This window comes from Eptatretus burgeri, chromosome 15 (genome assembly GCF_056783735.1).
Source record: "Eptatretus burgeri isolate ZD-2024b chromosome 15, Ebu_testis_v1, whole genome shotgun sequence".
NCBI lineage: Eukaryota > Metazoa > Chordata > Myxini > Myxiniformes > Myxinidae > Eptatretus > Eptatretus burgeri.
Genome location: NC_140975.1, coordinates 38,912,385 through 38,934,751, shown reverse-complemented (window position 1 = coordinate 38,934,751; position 22,367 = coordinate 38,912,385). Strand labels below are relative to the sequence as shown.

Below are 22,367 nucleotides of genomic sequence, written 5' to 3'. Positions count from 1 at the left end.
CTCATGTGTATCCCAATTTAGCGACTAATTACAAAAACATACAGTGGCTCTGTGAAAAAACAATCCTGGCTCCACTTAATGAAACAGTCCGTGTAATAAACCATCAGTTATTACAAGTAGTTCCAGGCGAACAACATAGTCACAAGTCTATTGACACCACACTGGATACTGAGCAAGCCATACATTATCCCACAGAATTTCTAAACTCATTGGAATTACCAGGATTGCCTCCGTACAATCTGTCGTTAAAAGTTGGATGCCCTATTATGTTATTACGTAATCTAGATGCACCAAAACTTTGCAACGGAACTAAACTGATTGTGAAAAGACTACTACCACATGTAATTGAGGCCACTATCATGACAGGATGTGCGAAAGGAGAAGATTTATTCATTCCGCGAATTCCACTCATTCCATCAAATTCAACGATTGAATTTAAGAGACTACAATTTCCTGTATGCCTGTGCTTTGTGATGTCTATCAATAAGGCACAAGGACAGTCATTGAAAGTAGCAGGGCTGGAATTATCCACTCCTTGCTTTTCCCATGGTCAGCTATATGTGGGATGCTCCAGAGTGGGATCATCGGAGGCTTTATACATATTGGCCCCAGAGGGGAAGACATCAAATATTGTTTATCCTCGAGCACTCCACTAAAATTATTGAGCTACTTCAGTTATTTCATAAACGGGAATAGGATGTGCGATGAAGGAAATACATGTTGCTGGCGAAAAATAAAAATGGTGGTGGGAAATAAAAAAAATGGTGGTGGTGGTTTGTATATATACATATTACAGATATAAATAGAATGGTGATGGCGTATGGCATATGTGTATAATATTTTGTAATTAAATGGTTATGGGCTATGTAGATATTTTATAGAATGGTTATGGGCGTAGGTACGTTGTAACTTCGTATACATAATATAACATAATTTTTTATCAGGATAACAGACGTAAATAAATCAAATACGCTGGGCCAGGCTGGGTTATGCCTGACGTATAAATTAAGTCGCAAATGATGACATGAAACCAGCCTCACATTGTTGAGGCATTATGGGTTTTTATCTGATGCGGCAATAAATCTTAACATTTTTGAACTCGAGTCTTCTGCATATAAAACATGGCGGGGAAAATATAATATTATAGTGGTGATGAAAAAAAATAATAATGGTGGCAGCCTCTACAATTTTACAATTAACTGTGACATATACTCCTTCAGACCCGCCATCATCTACAGGATTCCTGTGCGGAGCACGGGTATCCCTGCTAGTAAAAAAATATTATTAGACTAGTCTTTTAAAAACGATAAATATATAAACAGGCGAGCATTGGGTGGCTTTGACACCAACTCTCTGGTTTATTATGTTCCACAATGATACAAATCAAAGTGTTGAAATATAACCAACTTTATGTGTAGCTACACCCAAATCGTTGGCAGAGTGAGCAACCGAGAGAATGTGCATGTCTGCTGCAGGCAGGGTGATTCATTCAATATGTGTGCCACCCCTTGGATGGGCGTTAAACTGGTCGTCTCATCGCACAATCGCCTCTAACGTGTCTAGCTATTGCCGGCACCAGCCGGTTCGTGAAAGACTTGGGTCAAACATCCCTTGGCCGAAACCGGCTGAACTGATGACAAGGTGGGATTATAATGGTGGCTGTTAACATAAATACTGTTGTGGTTGACGAAATTCGCAAACCACCATTCAGGTCCCTTAGGTGAGATATCTCTGTAAGTATATGTGTAGTTAGGCCCAAACCCGTTGTTTAGAGGGAATAAATGTCATTCATGCGGGCTGCGACCCTTCTAGATAGCCGTTTTTCTTTTACTATCTTTATTTTGGACCAGCCGCCATTACTACCACCACCAACCACGTCTCAACAGCCATCACACAACAACCACCAACCGCAACGCCGCTTCACAACAACAGCCACGACCTTTACCGTCACAACTCGCCCTCGCAACCATCGCATCACCACTATTCCCGCGCCACTTGTGGGCACCGATGCTTGACTCGTGCAGGGCGCGCACCGAGCAGCGGGTACAGAGGCATAGCCTTTCCGAAGAAAATGGATCAAAAACGACTCACGCCCACTTCTGTTCCGTCCTATCGGTGAGCGTGGGGCGATTTGGCCCCGCCTCCAGGTACGTTGGAGTGTGGTCGCTATATGAAAATTCATGGATCAAAAAGCATTCACGCCCACTTTTCCTCGGTCCAATGGGGAGCCAGTTAGAGGTGAAGGGTCGGAGGTAAAGGGTCAAAGGTGAAGGAGCGAGGCCACGGGGGATATAAACGGCTGCGTTCGTCAGTCAAGGCAGTTCGCAGTCAAGAGTTGTCGGTGGAGCTGGGAAGAAGTGGTAGTAGTCAGAGTGAAGAGGACGGAGCTGTGGAGAGGTGGCGGCGGCGAAGGCGGTCGAGGGGGTGCTCGTGTCGGAGTCGGGGAGCTGCGGAGGGAGAGGCCGGCGGCGCGACCGAGGTCGTGGTGGAGACGCTCGTTGCGGGACCCGAGACAGGGAGATATCCTCCATCCCCCGAGCATCAACAACCCCCTCCTGTTTCCCCCCGCGCTGAGATAGTGCGAGAAGGGGGCCCCGTCCCCACCCCATGCCAGGCAGTCCCAGCGAGGCCCGCGGAGTCGGGGCGCCAGCGCCATTTCGCGGCTCATCACCAGACGGATAGGCCTGACGCGGTCTCGGCCCCAGGCCCGCCTCATCCTTGAGGGTGGTCCTTTTCTTTTGCTTTGGGTATATGTGTTGTCGGCGCCGTCTGTGAAGTAAAACTGCATAAGTGTTGCCGTGTGCTCGCGTAGTCGGTAATAGATCTGCATTGTGTTTCTCTTTTATATTTGCTTTTTGTGTAATATTGTGTTTCTTCTTCTTTTACATTTGCTTTTGGTGTAATTGTATATGTGTGCTTTCCGTTCATCGTGAAATAAATGTGCTTTATGTTGAACTGTTTTCCCGCTTCGCTTCGTCTTTTCTTCTATTGAATCTCCATCTTACTTCACGTAAAGGGTTGGTCGTGGGCTAAAACGCCCGATAATTAATCGAACTGTCGAGGCCGACGATAACACCGCTCGGTTATCCCGATAGTACGGAACGGGTCGCTTAAAGTGGCCCGTGTCCGAAGTCGACCTGCGGCGAGGTGCGATCGCCCGGTCTACCCTCCGTGTGGGTACTTAGGTAGGTCGAATTTGGCGAGCAACCCTATCCCACGCGGGGGGCCGATTGGCACGATCGTGGTGAGGCCGAAAGGTCCACCCGTGACTAGTTCCCGGCGTTAGTCCGAGAGGGTCACGACGGGATTGTCCGTCCGGTGGGCGACGTGCCGCGATTCGAGTTACGTGGCCGTCCGCACGCCGGCGGGCGCGAATCTGCAACAATACATTTGTTAATCCTCCCTTTATAAAAAAAGTTAGAAACCAATTTTTGACCTACAAACAAATCGATTTACCAACAGGGTTCATGTGATGAAAGCCAAATGAGAAGCCGCGATGCTGCAGTGATATTTCAGAGTAAAACTACACCGTTTCTGTTCATCAGTACATTAAAAATACCTGTGAAACGTTTTTCCACAACCCTCCCATAACAGATTGGAGCAGTTTATTGCCGCACAAAATGTCTTTTTAACATTTATTTGGCTTTTTCAATCTGGGACGCATTCAAAAGCACCTTGATCCGCGACGCGAGTCAGCGAAGTCGTGCTAACGAAGATGGCGCTAGTCACGTGACCTCGAGCTCACGGCGGCGACACTTTTCACGGGCTATGAACGGTCTATTTATTTTCAATGTTTGATATATTTTGTTATTTTGGTATGGATTAAATCCATCGATGTTATTAAATTGTTTTAATAGTTGTTTCAGTTGATTTTGGTGATGGTTTGGACATGTATCGCTTTTGGAATGATTCTCTCCGGCGTCCATTTCACCCCTCCCCCAATCCTGGCCTGGTTTAGTCGAGTCCACATTTACATTCGATTTCATTTCATAATAAAACAGTTGGTGTTTTATTTATTTTTAAATTTTGGGTTGCGTGCACTAGCCCAGGGACAAAGTAACTTCCTTGCATTGGAATCACCATCATGGCTTCAACAGTTCTTGAGGGAGGTCGGGCTACAGTTTTACATTGTTTTGAGAGGTGACCAAGAAGAAGTACAAATTGGCGATTTAGCGATCTCTCATTGTGGTACTTTGGCAATGTATTCTAGCATCTTTTTAAGTCTTGATAGTTCAGAAAATGCTCGTGAATAATAGTTATGGCTTTAAATGCTTATGACTTCACTTTGAAGGTGTTTAGTAGGGGATCATTGTGTACACATTTGAATGGGCGGCCATTTTTCCCCCATATCATTCTTCTATATGGAGTACTACCATACTGCATGATAATAATTGGAGGTCTTTCGGGGTCTTGGTGGGGTGATGTCAATGATGTTCAGAGCTGCAGTACAAGGTACAAGGGATGGGTTGTGCGGCTCAAATCCATAAGGGACATTTTGTGGATGTGGCGATGTTCTCGACCATACAAGTCGATGGGAGGAGGCCTGAAATGAAAGAGCTGTTAAAGAGAGCATACAGAAGCGATGTTAATATTTTGGCAAAGCAGGATTACATTACACTGGTGTATCTCACTACCTCTAAAAATGAGTCAATTACTGACTCTAAGCCTGGTGTTGGCTCAGTGGTCAGGGTGGCTGGCTTGGGATCTTCGGGTCCTGAGTTTGAGCCCCGTTGGCTGCTGAATTAATTCCAGGTGGGGTTAACCCAACCTGTCATCCTTCTGAGGTCAGTGAAATGATCACCAGTGTACTGGTAGAAGGGCACAGCATCAGTGGCATAGTTGTGCCTCATCAACATGATAGCTGCCAAGCTGCCATATGCAAGAACAAGAATAAGAAGATATTATTGGTTTCATTAATTCCAGTGATTGACAACTGGCCAATGTTTGTCTCCCCAGGAGACATACACAGGCTGTTCCACAGGCTACCACATAAACGGGCAGAGTGCAGTGGTCATGTAGTTTTGCATTGGTTTATATATCAACACCAGCATCGGACGGTAGTGTTAATCATTCTCGAGATGGCTTTATTTATATCAAAAAGTGATGTGCAGGAAGTGTGAAAACAATCTTACAGAATGCAAGGTGTCACCACGTTTGAGGCAGAGCAGTGAAGGTGCTAATTGTTCCCTGGTCATGTGCAAAATGCCTCGTATTTTAAATTACCGAAAGTATTGGGATACAACACCTGAACTCGAAATGAGCCCTCCCAACCTGCACCTGTAAACGATTTTTTGTTTTCTTTACCCACACATGGCGCAGCAAAGCATCACGGGGTTTATAAAATGTATTATTGGGCATTTTAGACAACGATGCACTGCCAGCATTGATGCAATTTAATTTTGTAAGTTAGTAGAGTGAGTGTCATTATATGTCTTGCACACCTTGCCAAACAGCTGTCTCTGTTGACTTCCAGACCACCTGAAAAATATCCACAGGTCGATTTTATATTATTGTCATCCACAGGACTAACAGCTCGTCATAAAACAACACAGTCAGTACGTGGCTGAAAACACAAATAATCCATTTGTATAAAGGTGTGCTCATTATGTACCTTATATGTACAGAGTAATATAAAAGCAAAAACAGAGGCCATCCACCTGTTCGAAAAACGACTTATCCGAAATATTCCCGAAATATATGAAGGTTGGAGAAAGGCAAATAAATAAACAAATAATTCAAGGTGGTATTTCAGTGGTGTTTATGGTAAAGTATGTATAAATAAATAATTCAAAGGTATGGGTGTTGTTCGTGGAGATGGTAAAGTGTATATAAATAAATTATAATTCAAAGGTGTGGGTGTTGTTAGTGGAGATGGTAAAGTGTATATAAATAAATAATTCAAAGGTGTAAATTGGTAGTAGTAGTGAGAATAAAGTGCACATAGATAAATAAATAATTCAAAGACGTGTATTGGTGGTAGTAGTGAGAATAAAGTGCACATAGATAAATAAATAATTCAAAGTTGTGCATTGGTAGTTGTGAGAATAAAGTGTACATGATTTACTATAAGTGTGTGTGTGTGTGTGTGTGTGTGTGTGTGTGTGTGTGTGTGTGTGTGTGTGTGTGTGTGTGTGTGTGTGTGTGTGTGTGTGTGTGTGTGTGTGTGTGTGTGTGTGTGTGTGTGTGTCAGTGTGTCAGTGTGTCTCCTCCATAATTCCAAAACCATGAAACCTATCAGCCTGAAACTTTGCATGCATACTGAGGGAACTCCAAGGAACTGCATAACTGAAAATTAGGTGTTTGGATTAATTAAAACACCCCTTTTGAAGGTAATGAACAGCCTTATTTAATTATATCCTTTATCAGGTGCATCCTCGATCATCGCTCTCTATGGGGTCTTAAGGCGTATCCTCGGTAACCTTACTGAGGTCTGAAGCCACCATGTTTTTTGGCCTGCTCAACCATGCCTCGACTTGGAACAGTCCGCAACAATTTCTTTTCAATAATTTTTTTTTTCACTTTCCCCACTCATATTATCGAATGCGATACTATACATTATTATCGAATGTATACATCGCTTTTTATAAATGCTATACTTTTCAAATTAAGAACTTGGAGCGATTTCATGCATTATATGATACAATTTTCCATGATCTCCTCTCACAGACTAATTAAAGTATATCATCGAAATATGATTTCAGCTTTGAGGATCGGATATCGTCTAGACTAAATAAGATGTTGAAATCTGGAGTGAAATGTGATAATTAAAAGAAATAACAAGTCTTATAACTAAGCCAATATACCTATTTACTTTAAGCAAGCAAGCCAATGGTCCCTCCTCCATACATACACAAGAAAATGTGAAATTTCCAATGCATTAAACGTATCTTTTTCTTCTGTTTAGAGAATTATATTGAGTTAACAAAAGATTAAGGAATGTGCCAAAATGAACCAGCTTCATTGAGCTATACGAGTTAATGCATTCACTGCTGGATTTTTTGCCCTGTCCCCCAGAAGAACTGTGTATCCATAGTGTCTGCCAGGTTTGTGTCGATATTTTCGGAGGTTTTGTGAGGTGCTCTACAGGGAATCAAAGCAAATCTGGTGAAAAACGGACGTTTTAAAATAAAGTTCTAACGTTTGTGCGGACTGCGAACCGATGTACTATGTGACGCATACACAGACGAGCAGGCAATGTGGCAGATCATCTGCAATGTTTATTTCATGGGCGATTAAACTATGCGATGCCTCCAGAGTTGTTCTACGTTAAACAGTGACTCTTTTGTGGATAAAGTCATTATTTGAACGAATTCATTTAATTTATTTAACTGCTGTGGGCACGGTGAAGACCGGTTTTAAAGTTAAAGAGATCCTATGTGGTATGCAGCCATAGCCTGGCCAGCCGTTTCTTATCCACCATTTAATTGGAGTGCTTGCCGAGTGCTTAAGCCACTTGCCGAGCACCCTACAGTTGATAGCGGTACAGTTCGTGTACTGGTGAGGATATACAGTCGGCAGTTGCTACAAGGTGGAGGTACATGATTTACAAAGGTTATATGTTTTCTCTTTGTGAGTTTCAAAGCAAAATATATTTCATAACACCCAATTTCCAAATCGTTTGCCATATTAACATGTTTTCTAAATTAGAGCCCAATTTTTTTTTTTCCACCCATCACATGACGATTGGCAGCTGTTTATAAAGATTAATGTTTATGCACATCTCCCTGAAACGTCTTAAATGCAATGTAGTTTTTATAATTTGTTTTGTTGAAATTCCCCCAAAACAACGGTGAAAGAAACTCAAGGTTTCTGGGTTGTATAAAGTACATACTGTAGTCAGTAATCACATTGACTCCAATCTGCCGATTCGGACCTGTCTGTTTGTCTCCGGACATGTCCTGGTGGTGTTTGTTTCCGGACGCGTCCGGGCGTTGTTTGTCTCCAGACGCGTCCGGGCGGTGTTTGTCTCCGGACGCGTCTGGGGGGTGTTTGTCTCCGGACGCGTCTGGGGGGTGTTTGTCTCCGGACGCGTCCGGGCGGTGTTTGGCTCCGGACGCGTCCGGGCGGTGTTTGGCTCCGGACGCGTCCGGGCGGTGTTTGGCTCCGGACGCGTCCGGGCGGTGTTTGGCTCCGGACGCGTCCGGGCGGTGTTTGGCTCCGGACGCGTCCGGGCGGTGTTTGGCTCCGGACGCGTCCGGGCGGTGTTTGGCTCCGGACGCGTCCGGGCGGTGTTTGGCTCCGGACGCGTCCGGGCGGTGTTTGGCTCCGGACGCGTCCGGGCGGTGTTTGGCTCCGGACGCGTCCGGGCGGTGTTTGTCTCCGGACGCGTCCGGGCGGTGTTTGTCTTCGGACGCGTCCGGGCGGTGTTTATTTCGCGATGGGAGTTTGTTTCCTGATGTGTCCAAGGGGTGTTTGTTTCCGGACTGTTTTATCTCTGGACATGTCCGGGCGATGTTTATCTCTGGGCAGTATTTATAGTATGACCGGTCGAAAATGGATTTCAGACATTACTTTGTTTCCCTCTTCACTGTTCTTCTATGCAGAAGCATTTTGATGAGACAGTATGAATCTCCCACCCCTCCTCACTCTCCCTCCCTCCTCAATCCCCACCCCTCCTCACTCCCCCACCCCTCCTCACTCCCCCACCCCTCCTCACTCCCCCACCCATCCTCACTCCCCACCCATCCTCACTCCCCCACCCATCCTCACTCCCCACCCATCCTCACTCTCCATCCCTCCTTTCTCTCTCTCTCCCTCCCTCCTTGCTCTCCAACCCTTCCTCTTTCCCCCTCCCTCCCCTCTCTCTTTCCCACTCCACCTCCTGTCTCCCCCCTCTGTCTCTCCCCACCTCTCTCTTTATATTCCCCCCACCCCTTTTTCTCTCTCCCCTTAAGTATACCTGTCAGTGAAGCGATGGCTGGTATTTGCAAGTACGTAAATAAATAATTAAAAGTTGTGTATTGGTAGTCACTAGTACGTGCCCCTACGTGCATGGCCATACGTGCAAAAAAAAACAAAAAAACAAAAAACTTTCAAACCGCGAGCCAGAAACGACAACCACACAGGCCGTTCCTTCGCTCTCATGTGCCCGTACGTGCATGGCCGTACGTGTGTGGCCATACGTGCAAAAAAAAAAATTCAAACCGCGAGCCAGAAACGACAACCACACAGGCCGTTCCTTCACACTCGCGTGCCCGTACGTGCGTGGCCGTACGTGCAAAAATAAGAAAAAATAAAAACTTTCAAACTCTATCTCTCTCTGAAATGAAACAAGCTGTGTCCTATCGTGTTTTATATCGTTGGTCCACTAACAGCCAGAAACAACAACCACACAGGTCATTCCTTCGCTCTCGCGTGCCCGTACGTGTGTGGCCGTACGTGCAAACCAAAAAAAAAAACTTTCAAACAACCTCACAGGCCGTTCCTTCGCTCTCGTAAACGACGACTGGATTGGGGCATTGTATTTGTCTATAAATGTGCATAATAAATCGAGAAATTATTAGAATACAGTAAGTCATCACTATCCAGAAGTGGTGCGTGCCCGTACGGAATGTTCACATCATTCCACGAATTATCGCTTGCATTGAAGTTACAACTGCTGTGATACTTACACACAGAGTTAATTAAAATCAAGTTTACCTCCCTGTCTTTGCTTGCCATGACATTCGCTACCATTGACCATTGCCACTCCTACGCCACGGTAACTAAGGCACCGATCGATCCCCATCGTAACCGGCACGACCCATGACGTCATCGTCGGCCGGCCGCACACCGGCCTACGTAGCAATGTGTCTTGTCATTGGTTTGGTAAATAAATGACCATAACTTGGGAACCACTTGTCCGATTAATATCAAACCTTGAAAAGGCACATCCACAGGGCCCCAGCAATATACCTGGCAAGTTTCAATTAGATCAGACAAGTGGTTGTCGAGAAACAGCGGTCACAGACACACACACACACACACACACACACACACACACACACACACACACACACACACACACACACACACACACACACACACACACACACACACACACACACACACACACACACACACTGCTGGAATTATAGATAGATGATAGAAAAGTGTACATAAACAAATAAATGAAATAATAAACCAAACTTGTGTATTGGTCGTGGTGAGAGTAAAATGTATATAAATAAATAAATAATTCAAAGTTGTGCATTGGTATTCGTGATAGTAAAGTTTATATCAATAAATATATAATTCAAAGTTGTGCATTGGTATTCGTGATAGTAAAGTTTTATCAATAAATATATAATTCAAAGTTGTGCATTGGTATTCATGATAGTAAAATGTATATAAATAAATATATAATTCAAAATTGTGCGTTGTGCAAGTTGTGCTTTGCGTTTCCGAGCACGATTTATTTTAGCTTGATTAGTAAACCTTAAATAACAACTGCGATGGCTTCCATACGAAGCCGGTGGGTCACACAGAACAGTCCAGAGATGACCCTTCTGCCAACTCTTTTCGGATAAGCTGACAATTTTGGAACAACCTTTGAGAAAAAAAAATGCACGAAACAAACATCTTTCAATCAAGTTAGCTTTGTGGTTGCATCACTCGAAGCCACCATTTTGTCTGAATCTCACTGTTACTCCACTCTTGGCAAATTTGATTGGTTGAGACGGTGTAAAATTTGGGGGCAGAGGACGACTAAACTGAAGGTTTGGAAGTGCAAACATGGCGATTTGTGTTCTACAGTGTTCAAATATGTAATTTCATTGAAAGACTAGAAGGGCACTCGGTGGAGCGCATACCTCCGCCACATAATGCCTGATCCATGAGAACACATCAGGCCCAATTAATACATTTTTGAAATATTATGCTGTACAGTACTATATCGTTTTTGCCCCAATCTCTCAATGGTGAAAAATCACTTTAAAAATAAAATAATTCTCGCATCTAGATCCGGATTCGGATCTTCACCAAAATCGAATTAATTCGTCCTTGCGACACACCCAACCTGTCCACCAAGTTTCGTTTGAATCCATCCACAACTTTTTGAGATATCGTGCTATATATCATTTTTAGCCCTATCTCTCAATGGTGAAGTATCACTTAAAAAATTCTAGTAGTTGGATCCGGATCCGAATCTTCACCAACGTCGAATCAGTTCGTCCTTGTCACACACCTAACCTGTCCAAAAAATTTAATCCAGATCCATCCACAACTTTTTGAGATATCCTGTACACAGACAGACAGACAGAAAGAGGTGAAAAAACTAACTGCCTTCAGCTTTGGTGGCGGAGGTACAAATAAGTTTTATAGACTGTTGGAAAAAAGTAAAGCATTGAATTGGAGGTTTATCGCACCTGATGCACGCTCTTTGACACCACCTTATTTAACACATTAAGTTATTTATTTGTGCCTGTTGTTTGTGTCCTTCATAACGTCCTTACAAACAGTAGATTTCCTGTTTAGAATGATTTAAAATTTTCTTTGACTACCAGAGAGACCGAAGCAATTGCTTTACCGTGGTGCATGCACGTGCACTCGGGACGAGACTCGATTTGCCAAATTCAGAGCCAAAGCACTGCCAAACTGCAAGTTCCTGTTCTGACTCGTGTTCCGATTCGTGTTCTGCATATTCAAAATATATAATTAATTCAAATGGAATTAAATAGTTCCTCGATCATAGAAATAGACTGTCAGACAGACAGATTGAACCAATTGCTTCAGTTCGCTTTGCGCTCCATTTGGGGGGTAATGCATAATAGTCCCCGAAAGCATATACAATACAATCCTGTATTATTCTCTGCTATGATTTTTTTAGAAATTCGAAAAATTCCAAAATTTGGAAATAAAATTGTGTCCCATTACTTTTTTATCTGGTCCTACAATTATTTGACGTGCTCTCATGCCCAGACGTTACTGCATACATGTGCCGAATATAAAGGAAATGCGTCAAGTCATTTTTCATTGGAGGGGACAGAAAGACAGACAGACGGATGGACAGACGGACCCCAAAATAGAAGCCCCCAGCCAATTGGAGGTTAAAAAAAGGGTACAGATGTATTCAGTTAATGTACCAAACTTAGAGGCTTCGCTCAGAAATGAAGGAATGATGTGCGAATATATAATTAATCGGTGGAAAAAAAGAAGGGAGAATGAAAGAAAGAAACAAACAAAACAATATATCTCCCCTCCCTGCAGGAAGAGGAGAGATATAATTAGTTGCTGATATAGCAATGTGTCAATCCTCCCCCTCCAATCACCCCGACCACTCGCACACGCATATGAAAAAATAAGTTGCCCCTTAACTATTGCATGACCTTCACGAACACAACTTTGTACAAGGTTTAAGTAATCAATGAGATGCACTAATCCAAGTGAGTAAACACAATGAGAGTTCGTCAAAGAAGGAAAGGAACAAGTGTAAGGAAACCTTCAGCTGTACTTTAGGTGTCGTGTAGTTGTTTCAAGGTACCCTGCAGGGTTAATGCTAAGGTTTGTGCAGAACTTGCGGTACAATTAATCGAGTGGAGAATCTCATTCCACCGATGTCCCCGATTTAATTAAGGCTTGCTCTGATATCATCAATATCTCCGCGTGGGTCTAGACTCGAGAGGACGCTCAGTGCGTGACGGCCTTGTGACATTCACATAGACAAATGGCGTGGCGGCCACCCGGAAAGCCATTCATTAATGGGTCAGGACACCCAGCGAGCGTTGGCTTATTGACTGGAGAAAGTCAAAACAGGCCTTTGGGCTCAGGCGGAGGCAATAAAAGGGATGTGCAGATGTTAGTGACAGATTTTCTTGTTCATCGAATGGTTTCAGTGTAATCTCCACATGGTTTTGTTGAGCAATCGATATCCACGCTTGCCCACTCTCCCAAGATCGAACCACTCCATGGTGAAACATTTCTACTTTGGTCACAAGGTCAGTCAATCACAAAAGGAAACTTTGAAAAATGGATTTTGTCAAAGCTTCCTTGTGTGAGTTAGTGATATCGCCATTTGGCCCATCCCATCTCTCACGGTGTTGTCACATGATAAATCATGTCCATATGGAACCTTTTTCTTTCTCATTGAACTCAGGCTTGTTTAGAATCCTATACATACTATGTCGGACAAAGAAATGAGGACACATGAGTGTACTTTTACATGGATTTCAAGCACTCTCAATAATAGACAAAGAACAAGCATTTGGAGTACAGTATGGGATTTGAACCTGCATCAGGGACTTGGCATCAATGTGTGCGCTGTCCCTCCAATGGACATTAAACTGGCGTCTCGCCTGCTCTCATAAGTTTGTGGACGTTATAGACCCACGGTGTCCTTTGCGAAGAGTATTCGACTAATTACTAGCACTATGAACAAATTCCAAATTCCTGCTCTAACTTACATGGACCAATGCATCAGCGGCACAGCCGCAACTCAGTGGTGGATGATTTGAAAGGGAGAGGTGGATGATTTGAAAGGGAGAGGTGGATGATTTGAAGGTGAGTGGTGGATGATTTGAAAGGGAGAGGTGGATGATTTGAAATGGAGAGGTGGATGATTTGAAGGTGAGTGGTGGATGATTTGAAAGGGAGAGGTGGATGATTTGAAAGGGAATGGTGGATGATTTGAAAGGGAGAGGTGGATGATTTGAAAGGGAATGGTGGATGATTTGAAAGGGAGAGGTGGATGATTTGAAAGGGAGAGGTGGATGATTTGAAGGTGAGTGGTGGATGATTTGAAGGTGAGTGGTGGATGATTTGAAATGGAGAGGTGGATGATTTGAAAGGGAATGGTGGATGATTTGAAGGTGAGTGGTGGATGATTTGAAGGTGAGTGGTGGATGATTTGAAAGGGAGAGGTGGATGATTTGAAAGGGAGAGGTGGATGATTTGAAAGGGAGAGGCGGATGATTTGAAAGGGAGAGGCGGATGATTTGAAAGGGAGAGGCGGATGATTTGAAAGGGAGAGGTGGATGATTTAAAAGGGAGAGGTGGATGATTTGAAGGTGAGTGGTGGATGATTTGAAAGGGAATGGTGGATGATTTGAAATGGAGAGGTGGATGATTTGAAGGTGAGTGGTGGATGATTTGAAGGTGAGTGGTGGATGATTTGAAGGTGAGTGGTGGATAATTTGAAGGCGAGTGGTGGATGATTTGAAGGCGAGTGGTGGATGATTTGAAGGCGAGGGGTGGATGATTTGAAGGCGAGTGGTGGATGATTTGAAGGCGATTGGTGGATGATTTGAAGGTGAGTGGTGGATGATTTGAAGGCGAGTGGTTGATGATTTGAAGGCGAGTGGTGGATGATTTGAAGGTGAGTGGTGGATGATTTGAAGGTGAGTGGTGGATGATTTGAAGGTGAGTGGTGGATGATTTGAAGGTGAGTGGTGGATGATTTGAAGGTGAGTGGTGGATGATTTGAAGGTGAGTGGTGGATGATTTGAAGGTGAGTTGTGGATGATTTGAAGGTGAGTTGTGGATGATTTGAAGCTGAGTGGTGCATAATTTGAAGGTACGTGGCGGATAATTTGAAAGGGAGAGGTGGATGATTTGAAGGTGAGTGGTGGATGATTTGAAGGTGAGTGGTGGATGATTTGAAGTTGAGTGGTGGATGATTTGTAAGGGAGAGGTGGATGATTTGAAAGGGAGAGGTGGATGATTTGAAAGGGAGAGGTGGATGATTTGAAAGGTGAGTGGTGGATGGTTTGAATGGTAGTGGTGGATGATGTTTTTTTTATTTGTATACCTTGTCGAGGCTCGTATGAGAGCGAACACAACGCATAGTAAGGGGGGCATGAGGCAAGAGGGGCGGGAGAGGGAAGGACAAAACAGTGGGGAACAGAGACATTAGGAGATCTGTGGAAGGGAGAGGGATGGTGTGGGGAACACGGGGAATACAAGATGGACATTACAGGGACTTTCAGGAAGGAAAGCTGGGAATTTGAAGGAGATGGGTTTAGGGTGGATTAATGGGGGTAGAAAAATTGAGGATTTGAATGGGCGACGATAAGAGGTGGTGGTAAACAGCTGTTTTGAAGGTCTGGAGGGAAGAATGGGATTGAGCAGAGTGAGGGAGTTTATTCCAAGGGTGGGAAAAAAAGAGGAATGAAAGAGTGAAGGTGAACAGTGATTCATGATTTTGGTAGTTTCACCAGAAAGGGGTTGCTGGCGGACCTTGAGCGCCCTGCGAAAATATGGTGCGGACAAATCGCAGACAGAGCGGGGGGGGGCAAGACCGGAGAGGAGATGGTAGAGGACAGAAAGACCACCGACCTACCTGTGGTGAGAGAGTGAGAGGCCCAAGGACTCAGCCTCGTCGCGGGAGATGCCAATGATCCGAAATGCCTTGATTTTCACAGCGTGAAGCTGGGAAAGGTGGAAGGCAGGAGCACCAGCCCAGAGGGGATAGCAGTACTCCATCAGGCTGCGGACAAAAGCTTTGTATGTAGTCAGGAGCTCAGATGGGCCGAGGAAGGACTTTGCACGACGGAGGATTCCCAGTCGGCAACTGGCTTTGGAGGCCAGGTTTGAAATGTAGCTTTCCCAGGAAAGGTCATGGCAGATAGTGAGACCCAGAAGCTTGAAAGAAAGGACTTCTTCCAGAGGATTGTTGCGAAAGCAGATGGGGGGCGGGGGGGTTCCGAACGGTCCTTTCGGAGAGACATAGTGAGAGTGTGAGATTTGTCAGGATTGAAACACATGTAATGTACCACATGTTGGATTTGTGATTTTACCCAGATCTGCAGTGAGCGAAGAAGTTGATGCTTGCCAGTCTGAGGGATGACAGATGGTACGGCAAAGGGTGGAGTCATCAGCAAAGAGATAAAGAGGATTTTCCAGAGTCGGAGAGATCATTGATGAAAACCAGATAAAGAACAGGGCCCAGTACGCTACCTTGAGGAATTCCAGCCTGGACAAGAAGAGGGGATGAAAGAACTCCATTTAGGGCCACACGTTGACTGCGACAGGAGAGGAAGTCTGCGAGCCATGAGTGGAGATGGCGTTGAATACCATAGGAAGAGAGTTTGGTGAACAGGGTAGGGTGCCAGACCATGTCAAAAGCAAGCAATATGTCTAGGGATTTGGCTCTGAATTCATGTCTGACATTGAGGACCTACATCCATTGTTGGGAGAGCACAAGCAGCATATCCAGCCAGGGCAGAGTGACCTGGTCTGAAGCAAAATTGATGATTGGAAATCAAGCCATTGGAGAAGAGGAAGAATTTAATGGCTGAAGCGATGATGGATTCCATCACCTTGCTGATGATTGGGAGAAGGCTGATTGGTCTGTAGTTGCAGGGATCTGTTTTTGCACAGTTTTTTATGCAGGACAGTAATGTTTGCTGATTTCCAAGCAGATGGCAGATGACCTTGAGCAAATGAGAGGGTGAATAGAACAGAGAGAGGGTGAGCAAGAGCAGAGGAGCAGGATTTTAGGACACGTGGGCTGATGCTGTCTAGAAAATACCATTTGAATGTTATTGGTGAATAATTTGAAAGTGAGTAGTGGGTGATTTGAATGGTAGTGGTGGATGATTTGAATGGTAGCGGTGGATGCATTGAACATGTGTTAGGAATGAAAATGCAAATCATCGCTCGTTCTTACAAACGCAATGAAAAGCAGTGAAGCAAACAGTTCTGGGGAAAATCTGTGATAAAATGATGATATTTTTAAATCACGAAACTTCACCAAATCCCTGCACGTTTGAGACCCTCACACGTCTGTTTCTCCTTTCCTTTATTCTCCTAACAAGCAGAATGCAAGGTGTTGGTTGGAATCTCGATCTGTTCACTTAGTCAGCAGGTATGTCAAACCATTGGCAAAGCATGCTTGACTATGCTGTAGTTTCGTTCGTGTTAACAGGTCCAATAGGTTGCCTTATTATTGTACAGCGAACAGAACTTCCATGGCAATTTCTAATTCCTTTCACAATGTAAACCTTGTCCCTGTGCAGAAGGCATGTTAGCAGTTTCAGATATACTAAATTCGATATCGGGAATCCAAAAAGAGGAAGCAATATTTCTGTGCTCTGAAGCATCATCGCAACAGAACATCGATTGCTCCCTCTGTTTTCAGAATTTACAGCAATGTCACTCTCAGTGGTTACAATCAATGGGACACAAGGTCATCTTCAAAACACGATAATCAATAACCACCAATCAACAAAGATAACGTTGATTACTTTTGATGTCGGATTTGAATTTTTTGATGTGGTGTGCTGATGACAATTGCCAACTCTTGGCAAATGACACTGTGGGATGGATCTTTATGACGTCCAGCAGCAGAAACCAATACCTGTAGATGGAACACCTGGCTAATATTCCATTGATACAATGCCTTGCCTGTGAAACACCATGGTGGCAAGTTATCGTCATGTCGGGAATCAACCCCAGACTAGACGGTTTAAAGTCGGGTACACGACCCTTGAACCAATGTGTCATCCCATTGTCAATTGAGGAGGATGAAGTGATCCAGAAAGAGTCCACAGCTTGGTGTGTGTTATGGCAGACTTTTTTAGTCCAGGCAGACCACAAAACGAACATTTTTCTTTCGTCTTGCTTCAATATGAGAACTCTCTTTGATCAATCATGAGTTTCCTCACATTAAACAGGGCTCTCGCTCTGCCAAGGCAGATGGCTGTCAAGAAAGTTGTCTTTAACTATGTTTTAATTACTTTGGGGATTTCATCTCCCTGTGACCTCAACTCGAAAGGTGACACTTTCACTAAATGCCTCTAATCACGATGTGTTCAATGTGTATTATCGGAATTAAAATTATTTAAATGGTTCAGAACATTTTCAAAGTCTGTACTTAAAAACATATTTCATTCTGAGTAAGCTTTGAAATGAGAGCTTTGATGGGTTATATGGTGTGATAATGTTGCACCCACTAATTGAGCCTCTTCCTTTCCTACTGGAGAGCAGCTACCGATATCACACAATGATACATGGCTTAGAGAGCATTAGGAGACATTTATTACGAGATATCTGTGATCACAAAGTGATCACCAAGGGTAAGCCTCCTCCGACCAGGAGAAGCTTACCCTTAGCGATCACCTGTGACTTGCCCTTAACCCGCGATCCAATGATGGTCATATTTTTTAAGACCACCATATGACCTTGACCTTCAACATTTATGGATAGAGTGTAAATTAAGAAAATGTGTCCCTGGCTACAATTTATCCAAAAAACTCAACATCATGAAAATCAGAGGAAAATTATTCTCAAGTTTTGATCAAAGAGGTGTTTTTTGTTCATTGGGTCACAATCCGAAAAAGTAGGTCAAGGACACTAGTCAAATATCAGGTGCACAACATTAGTGCAGGTACACCATTCTAATGCAAGAATATCTTGAAAGGCCAAGCAGTCTTTGAGATTCCGCATTGGCAAGATTGAGCGATGACAAAAAAAGTGTTTTTTTTTTAAGAACAGTATATTTGACCTTGACCTTTCACTCAGAGGAGCATCGCGTAAATTAAGGGTAAATGCGACTTGCTCCAAGCTATTTATGGAGGGCAATTTCATTCTGAATGGTAGTAGTGGTGAAAAATGGTAAATGACTATAATTTGGTCATAACTTTAAATTAGATCAAGGTCAAAAAATTATGTCAACCACGCATATTTTTTATTCCCATTATTTATGCAAAATTTCATATTTAAAGTCCCAGTCGGCTCCACGATACAGCTTGGACATTTGGCAGAAAAATGGAGAAAAATCTGAATGGTGGTTTTGTACTCCCAAGGGTATACGACCTTAACCTTGAACCCGGAGGGATATTATGTAAATGGAACGTAAATGCGAGTTGCTCAAGGCTATCTCGAGGGCAATTTCATTCTGATTGGATAAACCTGAGTCAAATTATGGTGATAAATGTTTAAATGTCTATAATTAGGTCATGACCTTAAAATTCGGTCAGGACAAAAATCAAGTCATCCATGCATACTTTCTATTCACATTATTGATACAAAATTTCATTCCAAAAGCACCAGCCGTGTCTGAGATACAGCTCGGAAATTGTGAGTGTTGGGAGTGCAGGAAGGGGAAAAAAAATATTCTAAATGTTGATTTAGTCCACCTGGGGTCGAAGAAACTATGTGGTACCGTTATAAATTGGAGGCGCTAGTTGTAGAAACAAACCCTACAACTGCAATAAGCCTTCTCTTGTGCTATAGGGAAGGCTTAAAGCACAGGAGCATTAGTTTAAAACTAGAAAAAAAAGGTTGAAAGCTGATTTTTTTCAGGAAAGTTGCTTTGATATCTATCTAACACCATGGAGTAAAGCCCCAACAATCCCACTTGAGGGAAACTCAGAATCCAAGATGGTCACTGTCACAATTCGCCAACATCAGGAAAACAATAAAAGAGCCATAACTTTGTTATTACTTGTCATAGGAAGATGATTTTTGGGTCAAGACCCAGGTTTTGGGGTATGAGGAGTTCAAAGGAACCCTCAGAATTTCAGTTTTTGGGGTATGAGGGATTCAAAGGAACCCTGTTTGAGTGGGGTGAATATCAATCGCCTTTATGCTGTGCACAAGATGCTTCTCACCGATGAGTTACCACCGATATTGTGCTAAATGAGGTGGTGGTACAACAACTAACTCAAATTTTTGACGACCTGTTGGCAGATGCAGCCAAGCAAAGTCGCATTGTGAGATTGTGGATAGAATATATTGTTGCGGGCCGGGAGTCGGTGGCGAGAACGACCACTAGGTGGGGAAAGCTACGGCGTCTTCACCAGACTCCCCGGAATTGTAGGCCGTCGCTCCAGATAATTCCATGACGTGGCGGGTCGCTGAACCGACCGTGGTCGCCAATATTTCAACCGCGTAGCGTAGGGTCTATTTGTCGATTTTGTCGTGGGGAAACCACGACCTCGGCACGTCTTGCTCGAACCGGGTCACTCTACCGACTGCGGTAGAGTTCCAACTATGGACTACTAACTCTGGTTTGGGTGCAGCCGAGCAGAAACTGCCAAAGCCGTGCTGGCTGCAATTGTCCGATTATCGGGGATAAAACCCCGCCGAAACTCAGATCCGAACCATGCTGGACCAATTCAAGAAGGGACGGAAATGAACTGGGGACATTTCCAACAAGTTTTATTTACAGTGAAAGACAAAGGCAAGACTTAACGCGAATATGCAAGCAAGGAATATTTACAATGATCCAAAAACACTTATTCAGTTCTACTTCAAGACAGGCTCACACACAGACACACACACAAAATGAAAAGAAACCCAGAGTTCTTTATTGGACCCTCGCAGCCGAGGAGAAAGAGACAAGCTGGGGGTCAGAGTTCGGATGGGTACCTGGCCTTCGGAGAAAGGGGGTACTCCGTGCTGTGGCACCTGACAATGGTCGTTGGTTTGGTCCCCAGTTGCACGTGTGGGACTCGAGGTTCGTGGCGGAGCTCGGGTGGTAAATGGCTGGGGTACACGGAGGGGGGTCGGGGTCACTCTTTCCTTCCTTGTAGAGGGCCAGCAGAGACACGTTCACCACCTCGACAACCTTCTGCTCAACCCTCATGACAGCCCTCGTAACAACCACTGTTACGACCCCTTCGTAACTCCTTCATAACAGCAAAACCCCCTTTCGTGACAGCAAAAACCCACCAAAACTCGGCTCTCAGAGAGTGCTCGGGGATTTTTTTGACCTCCCTCAACGGGGAGGGGCCCTTGGTGAAACACACCTCTCTGTCTGCCTTTGATTGGACAGGGTCCTATGGCCCACCCTTCCGGGGCAGGGCATTGGCCCCTGTCAGGAAACCCCAGTCACTTCCACGCAGGTTCATACTTGACGAGTAACAGTATCAACGTTGCAAAAAGTCGTCGTGAAAGAGTTACAACGTCTGTGGAAGCCGAGAAACCGGAACCGCGAGATCTTGCCTTGGCATGTCAGGGTGCGAGAAGGCAGCTGGTTGGTGGTGGATCATGATGGGCTGAGGGGTCATGCAGATGGGATGGTTGTTAGATGGAATAACCTAACTAAAAGAAATCGCAACGCACGCCTTTGATTCTCCCACTAAGGCCTAGGTCACATTTGCCACGGCGGCCGTGGGGTCTCCAAAATCTATGGCCACTAGCAATTATACGGCGGCCGCAGTATTTCCACGGTCACACAATGTAGCAGTCACATATGTTTTATTTTTCGGGGAGCTGCACGGCGTATTTATACATTGTGGAGACCGAAAACGTGGGGTTGCCGTACGGTCTTTGATTTGATGTCGCACGGTGATGTTAGGGCGTTCCTGCGGCGGCCATAGAATTTTCAGGGCAGACGCAAGGTGCCGGCAAGGCGACCACAGGGGGGCCCTAAGGCGAACATGCGGCCAGACGGACAGTAACGAATGGGTTAATTTTTTTAATTTTTTTTTACCAGTTTTTTTTTTCGGCTTGTCGAATTGCTACGGCGAACGTAGAAATGAAAAAAGTTATAACTCCACGTTATGATTCCACGTCGACCTTACGGCCTGTAAAATATAGCCATACGGCGTAGGGCCACCCTGAGGCCACCTCAGCAACTCTGCGGCCGCCGCACGTTTCTGTCAATTCAGAGGGCGTACGGCCACTGTATCCTCGCCGTAGACCAAATGTGACTTAGGCCTAGGTCTTAGAAATTGTGGAGACTGAAAACATGGGATTGCCATATGGTCTTTGATTTGATGTCGCACGGTGACCTTAAGGGGACCCTGCGGTGGCCATAGAATTTTCAAGGTAGCCTCAAGGTGCCCGCAAGGCGACCGCAGGGGGCCCTAAGGCGAACGTGCGGCCAGACGGACGGTAACGAATGGGTTAATTTTTTTTTTTTACCAGTTTTTTTTTTTCGGCTTGTCGAATTGCTACGGCGAACGTAGAAATGAAAAAAGGTATAACTCCGCGTTATAATTCCACAGCGACCTTACGACCTGTAAAATATAGCCAAACGGCGTAGGGCCACCCTGAGGCCACCGCAGAAACTGCGGCTGCCGCACGTTTCTGTCAATTCAGAGGGCGTACGGCCGCCGAATCCTCACCGTAGAGCAAATGTGACTTAGGCCTAAACAAAAGGAAGGGGATCTGACTACACACATACTTAACGACATAACAATTTTGGGACACCTGTATGTTGAATGCACATGGTTTCCAGATCCGTAACAATATACTCATTTTTCCGACCTCGGAAGGATGACAAGCTGAGTCAACCCCACCTGGTATTAATTCAACTGCCGAACAGGATATGAACTCAGGATCCTAGGACCCCAAGCCCACCACCCGAGCCATTAAGCCAACACCAGACATACATGTGTCCTCCCCTACCCCTCATTCTTCCCCACATCCCTTGTTTGTCCAAGTCTCCCTCTATTTTGCCCCTTAACAATGCTATTGATGCTTCTCCCTCTCTTTATATACTG

At 44.6% G+C, this 22,367-nt stretch overlaps 1 long non-coding RNA gene across 1 annotated transcript in view; it reads right to left on the bottom strand.

The window, feature by feature from the left end:
- Positions 1-3,112: 3,112 nt before the first annotated feature.
- The window catches only part of LOC147011966 (uncharacterized), a 63,369-nt gene continuing 44,114 nt past the window's right edge, over positions 3,113-22,367 (bottom strand). Inside the window, exon 3 of the long non-coding RNA XR_015051851.1 lies at positions 3,113-5,478. This is a non-coding gene — a long non-coding RNA (uncharacterized LOC147011966). The remainder of the gene's footprint in view (positions 5,479-22,367) is intronic.